The 26,869-nt window shown below is 46.9% G+C and overlaps 1 protein-coding gene across 2 annotated transcripts in view; it reads right to left on the bottom strand.

The window, feature by feature from the left end:
• The window catches only part of GTF2B (general transcription factor IIB), a 163,087-nt gene that overhangs the window by 30,816 nt on the left and 105,402 nt on the right, over nt 1–26,869 (bottom strand). The gene's annotated exons all lie outside the window — the stretch shown is intronic.

The raw sequence follows: 26,869 nt of genomic DNA, 5'->3' as shown, positions 1-26,869 counted from the left end.
TCAGAGTGATCGGACCAGGGCAAGCTGATAGGAAGAGCTACTCGTAGGGACAGATCATTAAAAACCATGGGGTCTAGTTTATGTTCCTTTACATGTGTAGGTTCGAAAACGAATTGTGAAAAGTGAAGAGTTTCAAAATGCAGATTAAAGTCCCCGAGTATTGCCAGTTTATTAAGGCGCAGGGCTAATTAAGCGATAGCATCTGCTACGGTCAAAATAAAATTGGTAGCAGGCACAAGTAGGCTGATAAATGAGGAGTCTGGTTAAGGTGTTGCTTCTAGAAAGAGTCAGAGTGAACTGCGTGCCTCATAATCTGGTAAATCAATCCCCTTCAAGGTGCATTTCCATCAGAGTTTAAAAGTGACAGCAATACCGCCACCACGCTGGAAGGGGTGGTCATGTCTAGTGATCCCATAACCAGTGGTAAAGAATCAAGAATATGCAGCGGCAATAGAAATTGCCGCGGAGTTGTCTGAAAGCCATGTTTCCATCAGGAAAAGGGCATCCTCGCGCCTACCACTCAACATGTCAAAGATTTCCTGCTTATGTTTAGGTAGCGAGCGGATGTTAAGACAGAAACCCTTAAAGTGATGTTTGGGGGTTGCTGGGCATTTATCAAAGTTTATAGTGTTCGGTGTAAAAGAGAAATCAAAATGTCTACATAACAATATGGCCTGTCCTACCTGCATAGACTCAGTGCACTCTTTTCGACAAGGGGGAGCAAGTTTCTTGATTTGCCTGGTGGAATATTGCCTTCGGTTGGGATTGAAACGGGCAAGAGGACTGGCCCCCGGCCGGACTGGCCCCCGGCCGGGCTTGCCTTAGGTGCGCCAACAGCGCTCGTCTGCCTGTCAACCATATTTAAATAGGCCACCTCAGGAAAGACTACAGAGTCAACACGCCAATCAAGAAGAGAGTGGCCATCAAATAGAGGTCGAAGCCTCGCAGCCCCGGGCACGTCAGGAGATCTACTCCCCTGCATGTCGCTAAAAGGAAAGGAAGCCAAAATAAAAGACAGCTAAAACATGAACACAAATAGTGGTTTAAGAATAAGATTTATAGAAAATTCATGTGAAAACAATGAATTTATATCTTCCAATTCCCAGGCTAAAAATATTACAATCATCTTCCAATTCCCAGGCTAAATATATTACAATCAAATAGTAAACATTTTACACATTATGCTAACCACCACAGACTTCTTTCCCTAGAGATACACACATTTGTCTGCATAACTCTCCAGCTCTCCAGATCATCATTCCTTCTTTCAAGCAAACATTCCATATAACCGAGAAATCAGTCCCCCTTAGCACGTTCTTCAGTATAACTATTTTCATTACCATTTCTATTTTATAAGAATGATCTGGCACAGTAAGAAAATGATTTATTAACTGTAAAAAGACAGATTTTAGAACTAGTCCTTTTCCATACTGAACCAGAACTAGTTATTTTTATACTGTGGCTTGATAGATCAACAAAGGTTTTATTGCGGTGTTATAAAGAATTTTAAAATAAAGAATACAGATGCATTGCACATTTGACGTGGACATTTTCAGTGAGACTTTCAAAGATTATGCAATGAGTAAATGCAAATCATGCTTTTATTACTCCTGGCTTAATGCCATTCTAGGAATAAGCGATGAATGCTACAAAAGTAAATTGCGATTTAAATACTGATTTCCCTCCAAACTGAAAGAAAATATATTTCTATTCTTCTTGTTTTAAATACCTTGCATTTAAATACTCTACTGGTTCCTAAAGTCCCCAACGGTGCCACTGCATGTGTAAAATTGGTCATGAAATACCAGAGCAGCAGAGGTGGACCGTTGCCAGACTGGACTGTGAAAATAATTGTGACTATCTACATTTATGTACTGACCCATGATTGGATTTTTAATATAACAAGACATCTTTAAAAAACGGAAATTGTGCTTTTTCAAAGAGTTACAGTTTTGAACACGTTTAACAAAGCATTTTTTTACGAAGTGAGATTGGTTTAGGAACTATTTATGTGCATTAAAATGCCAAAAGTGGGCAACCCTCAGAGTAAAAAAAAAAGGTATAATGAATGATCGTGCTTGTTCCTCTAGTAGAAGTGCACCAAAAAGCAAGTTTTATTTACGACATTAGACAATTAAACGCTCACTGGTAGATCTTGATTCAGTTAGAATCATTTCCCTCATTTTCAGGCCCACTTTTTTTTGTTTTTAGCTTTGTCTGCAATGTACTCCTCACCGCTTTCCACCCAGCTCTCGTCTATTTTGGTCATTTTTTTTTTTTGGTTGTAAGACTTTATTTGTAATTGCCAGAAATACATCTTAGTTCAATATAACCCGGTGGTTCGTCGTTAACCATACAGAAATTCACATTCATTGTTACACAGCTCTTCAGCCGACAACCTTCCGGTCCGGCAGCGTTTGTCGACAATTTACATGGGGCATTCGCATAGTATGTATGTAGTATGACTAGACTTACTTTTATTTTTATGTAACAAAACTTTAGACTCATTAAGTTTAGGCAGTGTACTTTAACCCCTTCGATGCTGATGACGAGCTCAGCTCGTCATCAGCCACGGGTGACGTGTGCGGATGACGAGCTGAGCTCGTCATGTAACGCGGTGAATCGAAAACAGCCGCACAGCGCAAAAATAACCGCAGCAGCGATGAGGTTAAGCACTTCATGCTGGTTGCAAGTCCCAGGCATCCCTCTATATCCAACTCCTGTCCCCATGTCCTAGTGGAACTTAGATGCGTTCGTGTCCCAGTCCCCTTCCCGACTCCCCTCAACCGTCCTCTGGTGTATCAGTCATCCATCCCTTCTTCGTCCCCTGAACTATCTATGTCATCCTCAGGTAAAGGTTCGCACAGATCCCCCCTATAACTGTTCCATGCTTGCCAAATCTTATTCCACTTGCGAGGGTTAGCTCTCATTTTGTATACTGCTCGCTCAATCACCATAAGTCTGTCCATTGCCCTGCACCACTGCACTATATCTCGCTTGGCTACCATGACCCCAATAGTCACCCACTGCTGCCCCCGACGCGTCAGATCACTTCTTTACCATACATTCAATAAGCATACCCGTGGGTCCGGTGCAAGTGACGTCTCTAAGGTTTGGGAAATGGTGCACATGACTTGTCTCCAGTATGCAGTGATAACCGGGAGGCCCCAAAGTGTGTGTATCAGTGTCCCTTCCACACCACCTCTAAGGCAGTTCGGGTGTTCCGCTCTGTGTATTTTATGCAGGGTGGTTCTAGGGTAGTAAACTCTGTGCAGTATCTTAAATTGCACCAGTCCCCCCTATAACTGTTCCATGCTTGCCAAATCTTATTCCACTTGCGAGGGTTAGCTCTCATTTTGTATACTGCTCGCTCAATCACCATAAGTCTGTCCATTGCCCTGCACCACTGCGCTATATCTCGCTTGGCTACCATGACCCCAATCGTCACCCACTGCTGCCCCCGACGCGTCAGATCACTTCTTTACCATACATTCAATAAGCATACCCGTGGGTCCGGTGCAAGTGACGTCTCTAAGGTTTGGGAAATGGTGCGCATGACTTGTCTCCAGTATGCAGTGATAACCGGGCAGCCCCAAAGTGTGTGTATCAGTGTCCCTTCCTCACCACCTCTAAGACAGTTCGGGTGTTCCGCTCTGTGTATTTTATGCAGGGTGGTTCTAGGGTAGTAAACTCTGTGCAGTATCTTAAATTGCACCAGTCTAAATCGTGCTGAAACGCCTGCCTCTCGTGGCGATGCCAACGCGGCGTTCCAGTCTGTCTCATCCATGGCACCCAGTTCAGCCTCCCATTTCTCCTTTAGTTTATTTGGTCACATGTTTTAAGAAAAAATTTCTATTGCCACTGATTTGGACCTAAAATATTTTCTTTTACTAAAGGCACTGATGGCATGTATTTCAGAAAGTTTGCTCATCTGGTTCTGTTTGATTTGGTTCAGACATCTTTTCATGGTCAGGTGACTATTCTTTTAATGTGCATGTGGGATTTAACACTTCTATCAGTGTGTGTAGCTATAATATAGACTGTGTTGTGCATTTCTACCTCCGTGACTTTTGCGAACTTCAGCCTAATGACTTTGCTTAGAATAGAAATGGTTGTTTTTCTTGGATTTTTGTTTAAGAAATAAACCGTTTCTAAACCAAATTAACACAGCCTATTCATCTACCATTTTTCTCCTCTAAAAGCAGAATCTCTCCCTCTCATTAAGCAGCACTTGAATGCTTATTTCACTCTATAGAATAGATTTAAAAGGGAATTCAAAAAATATTTAACTTTGACATTTTCTTTTTATCTGGGTTTCTTATCCAAGTCAGACATATCAGAGACCGTGAAAGCATGATCATGCCAATCAAGGCTTAAAACATGCATTCAACCAGTACAAAGGTCTTTTGTAACCAGGATATTGAAATACATTTTTAAGTGCAGAGCATGGGACCACGACTAAAAAGAGACCATCATTGTTGTGTTGTACCACAACAACGATAACCTCAGGTATTTTGAGGTAGACAGAAATAGCCAGGTACTGATCAGCAACAAGGAAAGTAAAAACAAAAAAAAATACAATGGTCTTCAAAGAAGCAAAAGGCTTGAGAGAAGAAAAACCTTGGGTACTAAGTTGGCATAGGATATACTTAACAGTAAGTGCAAGCTGGGCAATGATTAACTAGTCACCTGCAACCCTTGATTCCCATATCTTGCTTCCCCACACTATACAAGTAGAAAAACCCTTATTTTTGTGGTCACCCTCATTTTATTGCTGACTTGTGTTGCTTTTTTTCATATCTACAGAGTGTGGCAACTACTGCCCAGTGTATGTGCGCTGGCAACTAAACCATGGTAAAATTGGATAATCCAAATTGGCATATTTAACTTCCTTGCCATAATACATGGTGCAGGTAAAGACATGAATGGCATGGAAAGATAAATCAAAGTACAACAGCGTGTCCCATCTGGGAGACGTCCCCTAGTCACAGCTCATATTACCCCAAAGGGGTGTCCTCAATTAATGACGAATTGCAATTAATCCCAATATGGGTTTAGTTCACATTCATTTATTTTTCTTATTTTCAAGAATTTCTTCATTCTCAAATTCATTCTCAATCCAATTCCAAACGAATTAAGTTGATTCACATCCTTATAACATATCCATAATCCAATGCATTTTGGCTGCTATTGAGCCTTCATCAGGGATATATGTCTATAATCAAAAAGATATAATACATGAGGTAACAAACTATAAATTCCACATTTAGTGAATTTACAGAAAAAGAACTATGTATCAAATACAGAAATAGTGAAAAGGCCAACGCCCCCAGTAATGAATATCAAAATAGCTTAAACCTAATAGACCAAAATTGAATCACCCGTGACATAATGAAGGAACAGTGAAAAATAAATTCATACAAGTCTGATATAATCGCAAATTCTTATCCTATTAATGACCATAGAATGCCTAAAGATATAACAACAACAAGATAGTCATCGAATTCAAGTATGGTAATTACGCGCTCATCTTATATCCAAGCGTTTCAAAAGTTATTTACGCGCCATGGCAGTTATCACCCAAGTTTTCAAAAGTTATTTAAACAGTGGCAAATACGATGAAAAAGGAACAAATTGTTCCTATAATCCTAATAGGAAGTTCTTAATTGTTAACTTACATAAGTAATAAGCAGTAACGTATCAAGTATCCGTTCAAAAATGTTGCTCGAGTGTAAAGTCAGTCGGCGTTTTAACTCGCGATTAGAAGTTAATGCTGTAACATAAAGGAAGGACTAACGTTCTAGCTGTGAGGATGAGTGCCATATTGGAACGATGTAAACAGCCTAAGGAAGCATTCATAGTTTAAGAATTAGCAGCATATATTACATTCTAATGATACAACCATACTACGTAATCAAAATGAACAATGTAAAAAATAAATAAATTAGGAAAATTGAAAAAAACGTCTGATCGTGGTCAATCATTGGCATGTCTAGCGAGTACATTGTCAATAAAGTTAATTGAAAGCTTAGATTCTATAGGTAACAACTAAATTCAACCCGGTCATTCATCCCATTGGGCTTCAGAGTGTCTAATTTGTAAATCCAAAAGTTTTCACGTTTCAAAAGTAATTTGTTATCATCAACTCCTTCATGTTTAGAAACAGTCTCCAAGATCAAAAATCTCAATTGGCTGATATTATGTGCAGCTTCCTGAAAATGGATACCAACAGTAGATTTTGTGGATTTGTTGCGAATGTTAGATTTGTGCTCATTCAAGAGAACCTTCATTTTACGCTCTGTTTTCCCCACGTATCCTTGTCCACAAGGACATTTCAGTAGATAAATAATATTCGTACTGTCGCAGGTAGCATTGACTCAGTTTGATGTTATAACCTTTGCTTGGGTGCGTCGTGACGTTTCCTTTTATTATACAGTTGCAATGACTGCAATTATAACAAGGCAATGTTCCTTTAAAAGTCTTTTTTTCACTCGGGTCCTTGGCCTTAGTTAAAATTCCTAAATTGGGAGATCGTTGATAGGCAAAAAGTAGTAATTCATTGAATATACTGTTAAAATCCGGTTCTTGAGATAACAGTATCCAGTGTTTTTTAACAATTTTTTTTAAAGGTATTGCTTTTGGTGGTGTATTTCGACACCACTACCATTCTAGTGGTTTCTTTGCTCTTGTGAGTTTTTTTTATAAGTTCTGTTCTATTTTTTGCTGCACAACGTGTTCGAGCTTCATCCAAAATTTTGATAGGATATTCTCTCTCCTTAAATCTCGTTTCCATTTCCTGAATTCTTAATTCAGACTTATCCACAGAGGAAACAATGCGCTTGACTCTAAGCATTTGAGAGTACGGCAAGTGTTTTTTAAGAGAATCCTGGTGAAAACTCTTATAATGCAGAAGGTTATTGCGATCAGTAGCTTTTCTGTAGATATCAGTTTCAAACCCAGAATTTGTTCTGGATATCTGCACGTCTAGAAATGTGATTTTCTCTGTTTACCTCCAAGGTAAATTGAATTTGTTCGTCTCGGGAATTCAGAGTAGAGATGGCCTCTAATAATGACTCTTCCGAGCCAGTCCAAATAATGAACATATCATCAATGTATCGTAATATCAGTCTGGCTTGAAATTTCCATGGTTCTTGGTTCAAGATGTGTTCTTCCTCAAACGATTTCATAAAGATATTAGCATACCCTGAGGCTGCCGAATTTCCCATAGCAGTTCCTGTCTGTTGGAGATAAAATAGATTCTTCCAGCAAAAATAGCTGTGGTACAGGGTGAAATAAAGAAGTTCCATGAGAAACACCCTAAATTGTTCTTCAAGTTCAGTTTCCAAGAGGGCATGTTCAATGGCTTCTATCTCTTTTTGGTGAGGTATGGATGTGTATAAGGATTTAACATCCATACTACACATCACTATTTGTTCTTCCGAAGAGATGTTCACTTGCTCAAGAATATTTAAAAAGTGGGTTGTGTCTCTGACATAAGTCCTCATTACCATCACTCAGGGCTGCAGATACCTGTCTAGGAGTTGTCCAATAGGTTGATGAATGCTACCCACAGTTGAGATGATAGGTTGTGCAGCAAAAAATAGAACAGAACTTCTAAAAAAAACTCACAAGAGCAAAGAAACCACTAGAATGGTAGTGGTGTCGAAATACACCACCAAAAGCAATACCTTTAAAAAAATTGTTAAAAAACACTGGAGGGGTCGTGTCTAAGATGACGGCGTGATCGGACGCAGGTCTCTGAGGCTACCTGCCCGATCCTGCCTAATAACGCCTTTTTTGCACCGCCTGATCTCCCTGCGGCACGGAAACCCGCGGAGGACATCAGCTGAGCCTCACGGAGACACCGTTTGCCTGCTGGGGGCGTCGAGAGGGAGGCTCCGGACACCACGACCAAAAGTCCGAGACCGCATAATGGCGGCCGCTCCAACACAGTGAGCGGCCGAGTGCTCGTCTCCCCGGCCTTCGGTGGGACTTGCCGGCTGCCTGAGAAGCCTGGGTAGCAGAATCCCTGCCGCTCCCGTTGGCACAGAGGCCCAGCGCGGCGCGCACACCCGCATCCGTGACCCGGCCGGTGGTGGGGCGGGTGTCGCCAAAATTTACCTCCCGGCTTCGGGCCCTCCGGCGCGGCCTACCCTGTACTGCGGGAGCGGGCCTGACCTGTGACGATCGGCGTTGGCCTGCACCGAAGCCGGAGCTTCTGCCCGCCCAGCTATATCACTGGGACCTGCTGCACGGCATCATAGAGGCGGTCCTCTGCCCGCCCAGCTATATCACTGGGACCTGCTGCACGGCATCATAGAGGCGGTCCAGCGGCCCACCGGAGATCGGAGCGCACCAGGAGGAGGTGCTGGCGGCGCGAGTGTGCTGAGAGGCGCTTTGGGACCATGCCTGCGTAGAGAGGCCACCCTTCCTTACGGCCAAGTACTGCAGGTGAGGAGAGCAGAGGTGGGGGCCACAGCGGGCACTCGGGGGCATAATCGAGCCTCCGGGGCTGGGGACATTTGGAGACCTACTGGTTAGGCAGCTGAATAAGCGTCCCCCAACCTAAGTCTGCATTGATTTGCTCTGATTGACCTGCGCTGGCCAGGGGGCCTGCGGGTCGGCCCGCCTGCACACCTGCACGACTGCAGCTGCTGCTCGCCCTAGAGTCCTGCCTGCTGCCCGGCTGCCCCCCGATGCGGTCAAGCTCGCTGCCGCCCCACTGACCACTGCAAAACCACAGGGGTTGGACACTGCGCGCTATACACTATATGACCCTTCGCACAGCAAGATAACAGAGGGGAAGGGATATACCGCCTCTGTGACAGCAAGTCTCGCTCTTGTTTCCACCGCGCCGAACCCCGGCGTCCCGGGGGTGCCGGCCACACCATGGCGGGCCAGAGGGGGAAGAAGGGGCCTCAGACACTCCCTGAGCTACTGGCCAAAACTCAACCCAAACCCAACAAGGACCCACCCTCCCCGGCGGCTGCGAAATCACCGCCTACACCTGCGGACGACCAGATACCCATCACCAGATCATTCCTGGAGACGCTATTTAACTCCCTCAGAGATGATTTCAAGTCCTTAAAGCAAGAGGTGGCGGGTGAGGTACGAGAGCTCCGGCGAGAAGTGGACGGCCTGGGGGAGCGGGTGGTGGCCGTTGAAGAGGCGGACCAGGCCAGGAGCAACGAAATAGCGCAACTCCAGCAGGAAGTGTTGCGGCTCACGGACCAACAACTGGACCTCCTGAGGAAACAGAAATTTTATGTGGTCAGTGTGTCCCCCCCATTCGCACCCTATCCACGTACCTATGCCCCGTGTATGTTCATGTTATCATGCAATTCCCTTCCCGTGCCTGTCATAACAATGCCCCTGCATTTCCGTCTAATGTTAGCATGTCAGTTATTAGGCCTTCCATGAATGAAACGTTAATTCTGAACTGAGGCCTACGTTGCCAATGCATTTACATGGTACACGTTTAAATATCGAGAAGCACACGTTTTTGTGGCCCAGCCGAGCCAGGCCCTGAATTCAGGCTCCGAGCCTCTTCTGTCTCTGAAAGCTGCAGTTTAGGTATGCATCCCTGACCTCTATCTTACTCCCTGCCCAGCCGAGAGGTGCCCGGCCTGGCCTGCCTGCCAAGACGGTATTTTGCCTACAGTTATCTGCTCAGCCTCCGCAAAAACACATTCCAGTCTAGTGAAATAGGTAAACATTTTCCTCCTGCAGAGCATAGGGCCTAGCCTTCCTGTCTCCATGCAGGTGATTTACTGAACTCGTTGCCATAGTAGTCCCATGGCCCCCGCGCAATGCACGAAGAAATATATGCACACACTAGCATTTAGTGATGAACAGCCTTTACTCGAGAGACCTTTACTTCAGACAATACATCCTCCAAACACAAGATATCAGATATGCCAGGGGTGCAGGTCGTTCTGACATCCCAGACTCCAGACTCCTCTACTAGTGCTAAAGTCAACCCCCCAGCTCTCCCCTGTTACACGTCAATTTCACGTCATGATCAGTTGCGCGCACATGCAGGGCAAAGGTTTCTGCTGACCCTGCAGACCTCCTCAATGCATCCACCCACCTATGACACTCCTATGACTCATCAAGTGAACACCCACGTGTACGCCTCGTTACACGCCTTCTTTACGCCCATGTGTTCTTATCTCTCTTTTCACTTGCTCCGCCTGGAGTGTTCCGCCTACTGTATTCATTGCAATTATGTGGTTTTACTATATATAATGTGTGATGTTAATAAAACGTTCGATATCCCTTCCTGAACCTTAGTGGTGATGGAACCCGATTCTCATTGACTCGAGTCATTCGAATTAAAGCCCTTTTGACTCAGATACCACGGACTCTGCCTCTCATTTTATGAGCTATCCTTATTATTAATGTATAGAAAAATAGTCTGGGTAATTTTATTTACCACATAATTCTGGCGCTCGAACAGGGACTAGTCCCCTTCCCCACGCGCCGGCGATGTAAGCGCAGCCCCCTGACCCCTTCTACAGCCGTGACGGACCCATTCTGTGCACATCCGCGGGTTTTCCTGCTAACTCCCTCAGGCCCACGGAGGAGACTGAGACCAGGCATCCACACGAGGCGGTGAGGATTGCGGACTGTCCCGACCAGAGCCCAAGCCGAGAGAGCAAGGTCCGAGGTATCCGGAGGCCCACCTGTTCCGAGGCGCATGCGCAGCAAGAAGCCGTAGCAGTCCAGTCCAGTATCGAGTTTCCGAGGCCTTCAGTTTTGCTTCCCGGTGAGTACCGTTGTTGGGAACGCATATAGACGGGTTCATTTATCAGAGCCCGGTCAAGACGGGTCTGGGTACACAGATCCGGTAAAGACGTGTCCATTTAGGTGGATGCGGTAAAGACGTGTCTCATTATGAGACCGGTATGACTGTACTGTTCTAGCAGTGCATCCAGTATAGTATTGTATTTTAGGATTTTTAGAATTGTGTTATTCTATGTACTAGGTAGTATCTGTGATGTTTTAATGTCGTGGTATGAATGATTGTTTACAGTCTATTATTGTGCTTATTGTGTTGTCGTTCAAGATAGTTCAAACATGCCGCTGTTTTCGAAATTACGTCAGATAGGAACCAGGAAAGGGATACTCGAAGAGGCAGTTCCCGTCCCGCCTAGGGACACTCCTGGACATTTTATGTATCACAAGCATGGCCTAGATGCCATACTGTACTTCGATCTATGGGTGGATTACACGAAGGATCTGGAAGAGAAATATAGATGGCCTGTCTCAGGGACATGGGATGCTGATTGCATCATGAGAGTAGAGGAAGCACTGTGGAAAAAAAAAGCTAGACAATCTCAGAAAGATGCCATAGAATTGTGGCGTAAAGAAGCGCATAGAAGAACAGAGAAAGAAATTAAGAAAGCAAAGAGAAGCAGAGAAACCTCAGAAAACGCCAAAGAAAAAGAGCTACAAGAAGAAGGTGAACGGGTTGAAGCAGAACAATTAGAGAGACAAAGAAATGCCCTTATTAAAGGCATGTATCCCCTCCTCGCAGAGGGTTTACCTAAAGTGACCCCGGAAGTACCTAGTAACTTGCCGCCACCACTGATCCTGACTAAACTCCCTAGTCATAAACAGACCGCAGCGGACATTTTTCTTTCCTCCTATTTAGATGACGCTGCTCCAGAGTATGTAAATGTAAATGCACCTCCTACTAATCCTCCTCCTAATCCTCCTGCCACCGACCCTACCAACCCTTTTCGCACAGCACCCGTAGTACAAGATCAACCCACATTACCAGCGACAGCGCTGGCAGTAAAAGCTGATTCAAGCCAAGGCGATTCCAGTCTAGGAGCATCAGGAGGGGGGCCCTCTCGAGATATGCAGCACACCCCGCCACCAATAAAACGAACACTACGAGATTTAGCACTACAACACACGCCAAAACAAGCAACATACCAAACCCTTAGACAGTCCCTCACTGATTGTATATATGATCCAGTACCGGGTGAGGGCACAATGCTCATATACTCTATACGATTAAGACGCGTTGCAGACTATTTGATTACTCTACCAGGCATGAGGGACCATTTAGACAAAATATACCACTTCATTAGAACGGGGGAGGGACCTGTAAGTATACACGAGGCCATGGCAAATAGAAAAGTGGAGCTTCAACGCTTGCTCTTACAGTTTTTAGTCAATTGTTTGATCAGGGAACAAGACCAGCCAAATAAAGAAGTAACTAAAAGTATGACAAACTGGAGTGACAATATAGCTATTGGTAAACATGATAAACAGAATAGAGTAGAATGCATGTACAGGAAAATTCGTAAAGAAATACTTGAGATACACAAGAAAGAACAGGCCGAGAAACAGGCTGATGAAGAGGACGACGAAGTCTCAGAGGACGATGATATAGTAACAGGGGAAATGAATAAAATACATTATGTAGGTAGGGCAAGACCATTTGATAGACTCATACGTCTAGAATACAATAAACGTTCTCTCTCTCCCATACCAGAACGATATTCCCTTGAACACATATTCCAAGCCACTGACCAAGCCCTGAAAACACGAGTAGGGAGTAGCGAACTTAGTACTATGCATGAACAGGAACTAGCCCGGTCAGCAGTTCAATGGGCTGGCAATTCTAACATATATAAGGATGACATAGTAGCGTAAACATTTTTTAGTCTTCCTCCGGAAGAACAGCGTTTAGCTGGTATTTACATGATTCAACATCTCATCACATTGTACGAGAGTCAGCATTCTGATCCAGGACCCCTGTATAAATTATTGGACGATTTACTCCTAGCAAGATGGAGAGGCCTCGGCACCAAATTGATTAACGTCATTCTAGATTAATGACATAAGTACTTAACTTTCCTGACCCCACACTTGATTACTGTTCCACACCGAGAAAGAAAGACCTTTTACATAGACAGACAGAATCCCCTACGAGAGGTTCATCCCGTTAGAACTAACGCGGGTGTGCTTCAACGAGTATACGTTTACACACCTTTGACGAAAATGGAATTATTGGAAATGAAGAAATTACTGCCCTGTCATGATAAAGACCCAGCAGGGTTTCACCGTGAATTAAAAGACATGCTCCGCATGGGGGAGTATACATATGCTGATACGATTAAAATGTTGAAAGTACCGTTACCAGCAGGCATTTACGAAAAACTGAAAGAAAAAGAATGGGAGGTGGGAGAGAAAAAGATTAGCTGGACAGAATTAGAAGACAAAGATAATACACGAACCCCTGGTACTGGTCTCGGGGATAAAGCTAAAGAATTGCCCGAGCTATTGATACAGGTTTTGCCGAGATTATTGACTACTAAAAAGGAAGATTGGGATGCTATTTCAGCCTGCAAACAGAAACAAGATGAAGACACTAGTGATTTTTATTCTAGATTTGAAAAATGTTTTCTTATTAATAGTGGCCTGAAGACAAGTAGTGAATCGTACCCACATCTGTTTGTGACCAAATTAGTAGAGAATTCCTTACCTCAGATTAAAAATAGAGTACTGAAGGTTGAGAGTACCTGGCAAGCAAATAGCCCTTCCCAAATGTTACAAATGTTACAGTACCACCAGAACCGAATTAGAGAAGAACAGGAACACGAAAAGAGACGCATGAAAGACACGAAAATGAAAGTACTAGTTGCTCAATCAGTTCCAGCCGTCGATGGCCAGAGAAAGGGCGGGGCACCTGTCAAAGGGAACTGCAACTACTGCAAGCAGCCAGGTCACTATATAAATGAATGTGCTGTCCTGAAACACAATATAGCTACAGGCAAGACGAAAGAAAGACCGCGTCCTCCTAGACAGGAACACATTCCGCAGAACACGCAACCTCCACAGAACGCGCAACAACAGACAGTAGCTGTACCTCAACCTATTGCTGCCACACAACATGTCACCAGTATGCACAGTCAGACTACCCAGATTGTCAACAGTACTCATGAAACAGCCTAGAGAGGGAGGTTGGCTTGCCCCTTATCGAGGTTCCTGTAGATCAAGATCCCTATGTGCATAGTCATGTATTGGGGAAAGACAGAAAATTTCTGATTGACACAGGGGCGAGCAGAACTACCATCAGTCACGACGAGGTTCCAGGGGCACCCCTCTCAGGCTCACAGAATATTTCCCTGGGATTTTCAGGAAAGCCTATTGTTAACGAGGTGTCAAAGCCAGTTTTCCCTAGAAGTTGGTCCATTGTCCTGCACTACAGACTTGTTGCTTACGAAATCATGTCCAGAAAACTTGCTTGGTATAAAAACGTTGAAAGAACTAGGAGCAGTGATTTGTTGTTCTCCGGAAGGTGTGAGATTGTTTTTACGTGATTTTAAAGGACATTATGTGTTGAGAGATTTTGATCCCAGACTTCAGAATGTACCACAGCATTTATGGGCACAAGGTCCGACTGATGTAGGTTACATGCACATCACACCTTACCGTGTCACACTCAAGCAAGGAGTTGTACTGCCACGAATCCGACAATACAAGTTACCACCTGAGGCTGTAGTAGCCTTACTGAAAATTGTTGACGAACTCATTGCACAAGGAGTGGTTGTAGAAACTGACTCCAATGTATGTAATTCTCCTATCATTCCGATTCTTAAACGAACTGACCTAAATGCACCACCGGTTTACAGATTAGTGATTGATCTCCGAGAACTGAATAAATGCATAATACCCCAGTACCCAGTGGTCCCAGACATTTCTTCTCTATTGACTGCAATTGATTCCGAAGCAGCGTTCTTTACTGTAATTGATCTCAAGAACGCCTTCTTTAGTGTCCCAATCCATCCGGAAAGCCAATACCTTTTCGGATTCTGTTTAAATGGCCGAAGCTTCAAATTTGCAAGGGCTCCTCAAGGATTCACAGAAAGCCCTAGTATTTACAGTCAAGCATTGAAAAGACAACTAGACAGTATTCACATGCCTACTGACACTGCACTGCTCCAATACGTTGATGATCTATTGATCACAGCGCGGACAGAACGAGACTGCGAGCGTGCATCACTGACAGTCTTATACTTCCTGGCAGAAAAGGGGCACAAAGTGTCCCCTTCAAAGCTACAATTCTGTGTCCAGCAAGTTGTGTACCTTGGTCACTTGCTGTCCAAGAGGGGTAGACAGTTGACACCTGACCACATTCAGTTAATTGCACATCTTCCACAGCCCAAGACACAAAAGGAAGTACGGGCCTTGATTGGCCTCACTTCTTACTGCAGACAATGGATTCCCCAGTATGCATATCTAGCCAAACCACTCATACAGTTGACAACACAGGAGGCAGCGACTTTGACTGTCCTTCCTTGGACTCAGGAACATACACTTGCATTTGATGAACTGAAGAAAGCTCTATGTCAAGCACCAGTCTTAGCGACACCATGTTACAGCAAACCTTTTACACTTTTTGTCACTGAACGCGATGGCATAGCATTATCTGTTCTCACACAAGATCAGGCAGGAAAACACAAGCCTTGTGCTTACTTTTCCAGTACATTGGATCCAGTGGCCCAGGCTCTGCCTGCGTGCCTTAAATCAGTTGCGGCAACAGCTCTAGCAATCAGACAAAGTGATTCCATAGTGTTAGGACATCCCCTGACAGTACAGGTTCCACACTCAGTGGAAGTTCTCTTGAACAGGACACAGACACAACACTTGTGTGTCATAGCAAGACTGACAGGATATGAATTGACATTGTTCCAGCCACACATAGAGGTCAGACGTTGCAATATTCTGAACCCTGCTACACTTTTACCCTCGAGCACAGCAGACCCTACACCACATGACTGTGTGGAAGTAATTAACACAGTGACGAAACCAAGACAAGACTTGACAGACATTGCATTGCCCGACCCAGACCTGACACTTTGTGGATGGTTCATGTATGAGAACAAGCACAGGAGAGTTAGTGGCTGCATATGCAGTGACCACCGATACTGAAGTCATAGAAACACGACGAATTGACACCTTGTCTGCCCAAGCAGCAGAGCTCATCGCTCTGACCCAAGCCTGTATACGAGCCAAGAACCTGAAAGTAAACATATACACAGATTCACAGTACGCATTCGGAGTCGTTCACGACTTTAATGTCCTCTGGCAAGAGAGAGGTTTTCTGACCTCCCATGGAGCCAAAATACAGCATGGTCCCCTCATTCAAGCTCTGTTAGATGCAATACACTTGCCTACAGCCATAGCTATCATGAAGTGCAAAGCACATACTAAAGTCACTGACACTATTTCCCAGGGTAATGACCTGGCAGATCGAACAGCCAAACTTACAGCACAGACTCAAACAGATATTCCAGCTGACACAACAAAGACTGAAGTACCATCACTGACGAATTGCATGACAGTCAGGGATCCCTTACAAGATGTACTCGACATACAGACACATGCCACTCCAGACGAAATCAAGAAATGGACTGAACAAGGAGGGGTCCAGACAGATCAGGGATGGATGACAAAAGGCAAAGCTACATGGTTTCTCCCCGACTCCATGGTTCAGGTTATCATAAATACAGCACATAGTCCAGCACACTTAGGAGAAAAAGCCATGTTAGACAGTATACAGAACATCTGGTTCAACAAGCATTTACGTGCAGCAGCGAAACAGAAATTGCGTACCTGCATGATCTGTTGTCAGTTCAATCCAGGCAAAGGCATTCCCGTGGAACAAGGTGGATTTCATCCTCCTGACCACCCTTTTGAAGTCCTCCAGATGGATTATATTCAGATGGACAGATGTTGAGGATTCAAGTATGTCCTCGTAGTTGTATGTGCACTATCTAGATGGACAGAAGCGTACCCAGTCCCAGATTACACTGCTGTGACCACTGCGAAGCAGTTGGTCCGTGAATTCTTCCCGCGATACGGCTTGCCCCGTGTCGTGTACTCAGATAATGGACAGCCATTCTCTTCTGAATTAATGAAACTAGTATCTCTCCTGTTAGGGTACCAGTGGAAATTCCATTGCGTACGACACCCAGAGGCAGCAGGCCTCGTAGAAAGACACAATCAGACTCTAAAAACACAGTTAGCGAAGGTCTGTGTAGACAAAGGTGTGGATTGGATGGTAGCCTTGCCGGTTGCCCTCTTTTACATGCGTATGGTAGCTCATTCCAGAACCGGACTATCTCCGTACGAGGTGGTTTTTGGTAGACCGCAGAATATGTGGGGTACGCCTATGCCGCGCAAAATCACCGATGTTGACAGTAATATGCTGACAGATTACCTGGCTTCCTTGATGTCTGCACTACTTTCTTGTCGTTCACAGGTTGCCGCTGCCTTCCCGGACAACACCCAGGTGAAGAGCCACGAAATCGTTCCAGGAGACCTGGTGTGCGTCCGCAACTTTGACCGTTCAAGCCCTCTGGAGCCCCGCTGGCGTGAGCCGAAGTTGGTGTTAACAACGAGAACCGCCGACAAGGTCGAGGGCAGCAAAGGCTGGCTCCACGCCCATCATGTTAAACGATTCCATGGACTTGGTTCGGTAAAGGAGTCTGAGAACTGTTTCGCGAAGGTTTCTGAGAACTGTTCCGATATTGACACTAAACTCCCTTTGCTAGAAAAGACTCCGCAACAGGAGTATAGACAGAAGTTACGGTCTAGTAAGTCAGACAGCGTTTAATTGTTTAAGTCCCCCTTGGGTGAAGCGGTTAGACAGGTTCCTGACATGTATCAGATCGTAGACCCAATCAGTCAGAGAGATAGGCGGACAGAAATGAAAGAAAAATACTGCAAACACTTACGCAGTAGATGCATAGTAACTCTGATCATTATGTTTTTTCTAAGTATATTGATTATATGTATAAGCTTGACGCTACATGTTTTCTTTCCTCCTCTTGGTTCACATATACATTCTTCCTTCAATGACACTGTAGAGCACACTTTCAGTGACCTGCCACCTCACGAACTATCCTATCGACTAGCATTGCGCAACAATACTTTTATTCGTATGTTACACCACTCTCACCAGACCAGCAATGTAACAAATTGCGGGGTATGCGGCCGACTCCCACCTTACCAGAAAATGAAGGGAGCTCTGCCCCTCTTTCCTTATCCGTTTTCGCACAATGGTTCGTGCGGAGCATGGTCTGCTTTAATGTCATCACTAGACAGTAAGTTCACAGTTTCCCAGGGCGATTGGATATGGGGAGACCTGAATACATGTTGGACAGGCCACGTGAAGGGCTTGCTCCCTCCCCGCATGACCAGGCCCGAGCCCCGGCCCTCCAGGTGTTACCCACAGAAGCGACTCGCACCCAGTCTCCTACGGGACTCCTGACCCCGGACATCTCCGTATCATGGGGCCGAGCCACTACCAGCTCCATTGCCCGACCCTGCCGCCATCTTGGACACTGCACCACGAGGCCGCGTGGCCTCAGCTCGACCCTAACCCTGGGCCTGGCCAGGCCCCGACATCCCGGCACCACCATCCACCCAGGAGGTGAACGGACCACTTGGCAGGTCAATGGGAGAAAGAAGTGTCGATGGCTCTCCCCCGCCAGGTGCCGATCGCCCCCAGCTCCCCCGGGTGCTGGCTCCACCCCCCTGCTGGGCGTCTGGACTCCCTCATCCCGGACCTCCCGACCTCCAAGTGCGAGGGTCCGGACATCAAAGAAGGCCAGACCTATAACTGGGGCAGCTCCAGAGCAGGAAGGCAGTTGTATCCTGGAGTCGAGAGACACCGAGAAGAACTCATCCTTGACGGACTACTGGCGCTGCCGTAGCCTTGCGAACTATTGTCCTGCCTGCCGGCGCTGCCGCAACCTTCCGCATCCTTCATCCTCGTCGGGACCTGCTGGCGCTGCCGCGGACCGTTGTCCTTACCACCTTCTCCGGGACCTGCTGGCGCCGCCGCAGACCGTCGCTACCTACGATCATCTCGGGACCTGCTGGCGCTGCCGCGGCCCGTCCATCTAGAACGCCGAGCTCGAGGATTGTGAGCTATCCATCATATCATCGCACCTACCAGATTGGTAACAAGACTGTCCCGCTACCCCCTGTCCCATCCAAGAGACTAGAATCGAGGGGACCCCTGAGTCCAGACCTCCTTGTACCATCTTCTCGTACCTAAAGATTAATTATAAAGAACGTTAAACCTTATCTTTGTGTGGTGTACGTCTGTGGGGGGGAAGTTACTCGTCTGTACGATCCCTGGAGACGGCTCTCCCCGGAGACCTCTCCCCTAGTCCTCGGCCGACCCTCCCGGTCCGTCTAACAATACAGTTATGAATAAGGCATGTTTTCCAGACAAAGACGGTCTTCCCCAAAGGAAAGGGACCGATCTAGAAAATGAAGTGTACGAATTAGGGAACGTTTCCCTCAACCTCATGGTTCTGAACGTCCAGTCCGAGACCAATACAGGTTCACCGTTTATAACAGTCTTACCAGTGAAAGGTGAATTATTCGTTAGAAAGAATGGTTCAGTGCGCCTAGGACACAGTGATTGTAATACTGTGGTCGAATTCAGTGATAAAGGAAAGTCTACTTTCAAAGTTTCCCGCCATTCCTATTTTATTTGTGGTCAGACAGCTTATGTACGTCTGCCCTTAGATTGGGGTGGAACGTGTTATATTGCGTTCCTACTGCCACCAGTTTTTCTAGCCCCATCCAATTATGATCGAGACTCCCTACTTTTACATGTTAGACATAAGAGGGACCTTCCTCCAGTTATCGATTACACTGAGTCAGCGTGGGACCAGTACAAGGATTACATTAAAGGATACTTCTGGTTCATAGGTCCCGTCCAAAATAGTAAAATAATACGCAGGTTAACAAGAACTCTTGAAGCAGTAGTGAACGGGACTACTTTCGCCTTAGGAAACTTGACCGAAGAGCAGTCTGCTATGAGACTTGTTGTTCTTCAGAACCGCCTTGTTCTTGACGTCATCCTGGCCGATAGGGGCAGAGCTTGTAGAGTGATCGGCTCCAGTTGTTGTGTTTTCATTCCTAATAACGCACCATCAGTGTATGCAGCAATAACAAGACTCCATAAGATAGCTCGTGAATTGCATCAGGACCCATGGTCTTGGTCCGGCTGGCTCTGGAGTGTAATAGCAGGATGGGGCTGGACCGTACTGTCATTTCTAGGGATAGTACTGCTCATAGTATTCAGTTGCTGTCTCTGTCTGCAATGTGGCCCAGCGATTTGCGGCTTGTGTGCCACTGCTTGTATTCCACCTTCACGTTCACGTTCCTGTGCTCGAATGAGAAAAGACGAGCAAATGATGCTATATGAACAGATAGAGGGACTCATGAAAATAGATATATCCTAAAGGGCGCAGTAGGGGACAAGGAGGGAATGAGGAAACAGAAATTTTATGTGGTCAGCGTGTCCCCCCCATTCGCACCCTATCCACGTACCTATGCCCCGTGTATGTTCATGTTATCATGCAATTCCCTTCCCGTGCCTGTCATAACAATGCCCCTGCATTTCCGTCTAATGTTAGCATGTCAGTTATTAGGCCTTCCATGAATGAAACGTTAATTCTGAACTGAGGCCTACGTTGCCAATGCATTTACATGGTACACGTTTAAATATCGAGAAGCACACGTTTTTGTGGCCCAGCCGAGCCAGGCCCTGAATTCAGGCTCCGAGCCTCTTCTGTCTCTGAAAGCTGCAGTTTAGGTATGCATCCCTGACCTCTATCTTACTCCCTGCCCAGCCGAGAGGTGCCCGGCCTGGCCTGCCTGCCAAGACGGTATTTTGCCTACAGTTATCTGCTCAGCCTCCGCAAAAACACATTCCAGTCTAGTGAAATAGGTAAACATTTTCCTCCTGCAGAGCATAGGGCCTAGCCTTCCTGTCTCCATGCAGGTGATTTACTGAACTCGTTGCCATAGTAGGCCCATGGCCCCCGCGCAATGCACGAAGAAATATATGCACACACTAGCATTTAGTGATGAACAGCCTTTACTCGAGAGACCTTTACTTCAGACAATACATCCTCCAAACACAAGATATCAGATATGCCAGGGGTGCAGGTCGTTCTGACATCCCAGACTCCTCTACTAGTGCTAAAGTCAACCCCCCAGCTCTCCCCTGTTACACGTCAATTTCACGTCATGATCAGTTGCGCGCACATGCAGGGCAAAGGTTTCTGCTGACCCTGCAGACCTCCTCAATGCATCCACCCACCTATGACACTCCTATGACTCATCAAGTGAACACCCACGTGTATGCCTCCTTACACGCCTTCTTTACGCCCATGTGTTCTTATCTCTCTCTTTTCACTTGCTCCGCCTGGAGTGTTCCGCCTACTGTATTCATTGCAATTATGTGGTTTTACTATATATAATGTGTGATGTTAATAAAACGTTAGATATCCCTTCCTGAACCTTAGTGGTGATGGAACCCGATTCTCATTGACTCGAGTCATTCGAATTAAAGCCCTTTTGACTCAGATACCACGGACTCGGCCTCTCATTTTATGAGCTATCCTTATTATTATTAATGTATAGAAAAATAGTCTGGGTAATTTTATTTACCACACTCCAGGCTCACGCGGAGGATTTTGAAAACATCTCCCAACGCAACATACGGGTCCGGGGAGTCCCTCAGAGCGGAGGGGACTGATGTCGCTGGGTACCTACAAACCCTGTTCAGGACCATCTTGGGGGAGCCAGCAGACTTTGAGATCCGTATCGATAGGGCCCACAGAGTTGGACTGCCGCGACGCACCTCCGCCGCCGGACATTTTGGCCTTCCTCCCCGACTTACCGCTAAAAGAGCGGATTCTCCGAGAGGCCCGGCGCGCTCAGCCCCTTCAGTTCCAGGGTAACCCCATTGCCTTATACCAGGACCTGTCGGCCATCACACTGTAAAAACTTAAAGAATTTCGAAAGGCGACAGACTTCTTGAGACAACATGAAACTCCCTATTAAATGGAACGGAAAGTTACACCAACTGCGGTCCCTTAAGGACACTTGCACCCTCCTAGGTCTTGAACAGGACGATGATGAACTTATGCCGAGCACGTCACAGGGTCCATCCAGGGGGGGGGGGGGGGGGGGGGGGGCTGACAGACTGTGAGCCGTAGACTGTCGCCCTCACATTGCTTAAAGCCGGATGAGACTGTAGTAGCACAGGAACGAGCAACAGCGGTGGCGGAGGTGGCCAAGGAGACGACTTCTTCTGGTTGATGGGAACTCTAGTCAGGGAGATCACCAACAGCTCACATCATACTCGTATGGTGGACGGGATACGGGCGGGCGGCCGAAACGACCACCGTTGGACATGACCCGGATGAGAAATTCTACCACAGCCCTGTGTGGACTAACAGGACTGGGACTATACCTTTTCATGTTGTGGGGTTTGGGAGCTGGGAGGTGGGTGAAGGGAAATATTGAAGTGGATTTGCAACTATGGAGTTATAATTTGGACACAGCCTTTGACTGTTGGGGTGTTGTGAGGGGGGAGGGGATGATGGGCGGGCCTTGGACGAACAGTTTCAAAGTTGGGTCGTTTGGTAGGGGTTTGGGGGGTACGGGAGGGACCATGGGTGGGATCCATTGTGCCGGACAGGTTTCTTTAATGACAGCTTAGGGGTATCGCCAGTCTCACGCTATACCACACGCTCACCTTACCATGGCTGACACCACGTTGAAAGTGTTGACCCTCAATGTGAAGGGACTGAACAACCCCATCAAGAGAAGGGCAGTCATCTCCTACCTTGAAAAATCTGGTGCAGATGTCGGTTTACTGCAAGAGACCCATCTCTTGCCCAAAGACTGGCATAGAATGCGTTCCCGCGCCTTCCCACAACAGTTCTTCTCCTCTCTCCCCACGAAAAAGGCGGGGGTGGCAGTTCTGTTATCTAAACACTTTAAAGGAAAGGTGGGGGACAAAGTTGGGGACATTAAGGGCCGCCTCCTTGCGTACACATTCCAGATTGGCAGCACACACCTCACGATCGGTTCTATCTACGCCCCGAACACAGGTCAAGAGGCATTCCTAAAGAGCGCCTTCTCCGAGTCACTTCAACCCTCAGCTTCGCTTTTACTCCTTGGCGGGGATCTTAACAGTCATGGACACACACACAGATAGGTCAGGGCACAGGTATGGGGAGACAGGCACGATTTCGACAACGGGGCTTGACTAGCTCAAAGAGAGGTATGGTGGACTTCTGGAGAGTTACTCACCCACAAGCATCACAATTCACATTTTAGTCACACGTACACCGTACGTATGCTAGGCTCGATTACTTCTTGGGCTCTTTGGAATTGCTCGCAACCCTAGAAGAGGTCAACATAATTCCCGCGGCCATTTTGGATCATGATGCGGTAGAGATGTCGATCAAGATCGGCGCATCCCCTCGCCCTTGAGGCTCGTGGCGCTTACGCGAAACCCTATTGCAGCGGTCAGAGGTCACTAAAAAGATTGGCGAATGCATTACGGACTATCTATCCACCAACGACACGCCGGCGATACCTATGACAGCTCTTTGGGGGGCTCTGAAATCAGTTGTCAGTGGCAAACTTATTGCCATAGCTGCCGCTGAGGCTAAAGACCGCAAAGCTAAACGCGATGACCTCACCGCACAGGTCTCGAAATTGGAAAGGGTTCACAGTCGTACCTGCGCTCCCCGTGTGTGGAGACAGTTGAAGGCAGCCAGAGCCCAACTAGCCAGCCTAGACACCGATAGGGCCGAATTCGCCGCACTCCGCCTTCGACATACCTATTATGTCGGAGGCAACAAAACCGGCCGCTTGCTGGCCAGTGCCTTGAAGGCCAAAACCCAGCGTTCCAAGATCACCGGTCTCACAGATGACACTGTGGCTGTTCTCACGGAGGACACTCCGATCGCTGAAGCGTTCCGATCTTATTATGCCTCGCTATACCGGGCTGAGGTGACATCCCCCGAGAATATCGAGACATACCTGGACACAACAACGGTCACCAAGATCTCCCAGGCGAGCGTTGACGTCTTGGAAGCTCCCATCCGCCAGGACGAGGTGCTGGCGGCCATATCCCGGCTACGCCCGCTTAAGTCCCCGGGGCCAGACGGCTTCTCGGCAGGATTCTATAAGGCCTTTAGTCAACTGGTAGCTCCGGTGCTTACCCGCCTCTTTAATTCCTTTGAGGGCCCCGGCTCCATCCCTCCGGACAGGTTGGCTGCTGAGGTGGTAGTCCTGCCCAAACCGGGTAAGAAACCCACGCATTGCTCTGCCTTCCGCCCTATTTCATTGCTGAATCTAGACCTGAAGCTTTTCACCGGTGTCCTTGCCGCGTGCCTTGGCCCCTGCTTACCAGGGGTCTTGGAACCAGACCAATCAGGCTTTGTGTCCAATCGACAGTGTAGTGACAACACTAAACGGATACTCCATTTGATTGACAAGACCCACTTTAAATCCTCGGACTCCGCGCTACTTGCCATCGACGCTGAAAAAGCGTTTGATCGCGTAGAATGGCCTTACCTACATAGAATCCTGAAGCGCTTCGGGTTAGGGGACCGCTTTCAATCTTGGATTGCTAGTTGTTACTGTCACCCAAAGGCCAGAGTCCGACTGGGCGGCTTTCGCTCAGACCCATTTGAGATCCAACGCGGCACCAGACAGGGGTGCCCTCTCTCCCCCCTTCTGTTTGCCCTATACATAGAACCTCTGGCACAGAAGGTCCGGGATAACCCAGACATCCGCGGCATTCCCTTTGGTCACAAACCCCACACGATCAGCCTCTACGCTGATGTCATAGCAGCCCTTGACCATCCTGCCCGCTCTATACCAGCCTTTATGGAGGAGCTTGATAAATTTGGCTCCATTTCGGGATTCCGCATCAACAGAGGGAAATCCCCGATACTGCCGTTGGGGAAGAACGCACAATACAATGACCCTGCCATTGCCGGGGGGAGTGGTCTCCAGCATTCCACACATATCCCATACCTGGGAATCACCCTTACCTCCTCGACGGACTCAACGGTTCTTACTAATTATAAGTCCCTGGCCACCCAGATCCGGACGGATCTCACACGCTGGTCAAAACAACCCCTTTTTCTACTAGGAAGGGTTGCAGCGGTAAAAATGTCGATTCTGCCTAGGATCCTCTATGTCTTTCAGACCCTCCCGGTTATACCCCCCCCGTGGGCACCTTCATGGACCTACAGGCTGATCTCCATAATTTCATCTGGAAAGGTCAGCGCGCACGTATCCATAAACAACTGGCATACAAGAGTATGGACGAGGGAGGCCTTGGCATCCCAAACCTGCTGCAATATTTTCAAGCCTCTCAGCTCCGCTATCTGGTGGAGTGGTACAGGCCAGAATCAGAAAAGAGATGGCTCTTCCAGGATAGAGCCATGGCCCAAACTCCACTCTGGAGAATTCCGTTCCTCGCCAAACAATACCGGCCACGTTACCTATTGAAATCACCTATTACCCGCACAACTTTGAAAGTCTGGGATAGTGTTGCCCTCAGGAGGGAACGGACGACTTTCCCCTCTCCATTCACTCCCATTCTGGACAACCCGGAATTCCCTCCGGGCAATGATCCGCATGCGTTCTCACAGTGGCGCGGCACCGACTGTCGTTGTGCCGGGGATCTTTTTGACACACGGGGCTTTCTCCCCCTCGCCGATATTAAACAAGGATACGGAATAGACAATCCTCACATATTCCAATACTTCCAACTTCGACACTGGCTCAACAACCCTGCTACTGTTACCCTAGTGGGACGCCCAATGACGACCTTTGAAAAGTGGCTCCTCACCAAGGACACAGACAAACATCTCATCTCAGAAATTTACAAGATGCTCACACCACCACCCAGTCCGGATAAGACACCAGGTCAAAGGCGTTGGGAGGCTGAGCTAGGTAGAACGCTGACTCATAAAGAATGGAGCTATGTGTATTACAGAGCCTCACACACTACACGCAATACGGCAGCCAGAGAAGCAGCGGTGAATGTACTGGCATCTCACCCCGGTCCGCCTTCACAAAGGGAACCCAGCGCGTCGCGCACTTTACTGGAGAGGCTGCGGGGGGCAGAGCACACTGACCCATCTTCTGTGGGACTGCCCAGATATCTGAAGTTACTGGGAGGCGATACTGGATGACATCAACTCCACCTTTGATACGGATATCCCAAGGTTCCCGGCCTATGCTATTCTCGGCCTTCCCACTGAAATCGATGAGGGGTCGCCAAACGGGGATAGCCATGCAGGCAGCCACACAGCACATCTTATCATTGTGGGGCTCCACCACCAAGCCCACACATACAGGGTGGCTACACAAAATCTGGTACACCCTTGGAATGGAACGCATACAGGCTACACTCACAAACTCCGCCGATACTTTCCGTAAAATATGGCTTCCACTGCTGTCTCTCCTATCCAGAGAATTCAATGAAGTCACATGCCCTAAATATCTCCGCCTTTTGCGCCTCACTGACGCACCTCACGACCCTCATTAAACATTTGGTCATCTACACCGTTCGGCATTGGCCTACAGATAGACTTCATACCGATACTTGGCACACTGGATGGGGTGGGGGAAGGGGGGAACTGGTCTGTGGTTGGGTGGGAGGATTTGGCGGTTGGTTTTTTCTTTATTGTATCTTATAGCAGTGATCAGCAGGTGCTTTATTGACATCTCTATTCCCTTTTGGCATCTAATCCTTCCTTTTCATTTCGTCCCTAGGGAAGACATGCTCGTCTGTCCCGCCAGCTGTATATGCCTATTGCTTTTATATTTTATCAAGATGTCTATCATTGCTTTTGTTGAAAAATTAATAAAACCCCATTTAAAACTAAAAACACTGGATACTGTTATCTCAAGAACAGGATTTTAACAGTATATTCAATGAATTACCACTTTTTGCCTATCACGATCTCCCAATTTAGGAAGTTTAACTAAGGCCAAG

This window comes from Lissotriton vulgaris, chromosome 1_1 (assembly GCF_964263255.1).
Source record: "Lissotriton vulgaris chromosome 1_1, aLisVul1.2, whole genome shotgun sequence".
In the NCBI taxonomy this organism is placed as follows: Eukaryota; Metazoa; Chordata; class Amphibia; order Caudata; family Salamandridae; genus Lissotriton; species Lissotriton vulgaris.
Note: the sequence above shows the minus strand (reverse complement) of the source record. Positions and strands in the feature narration are given on the sequence as shown.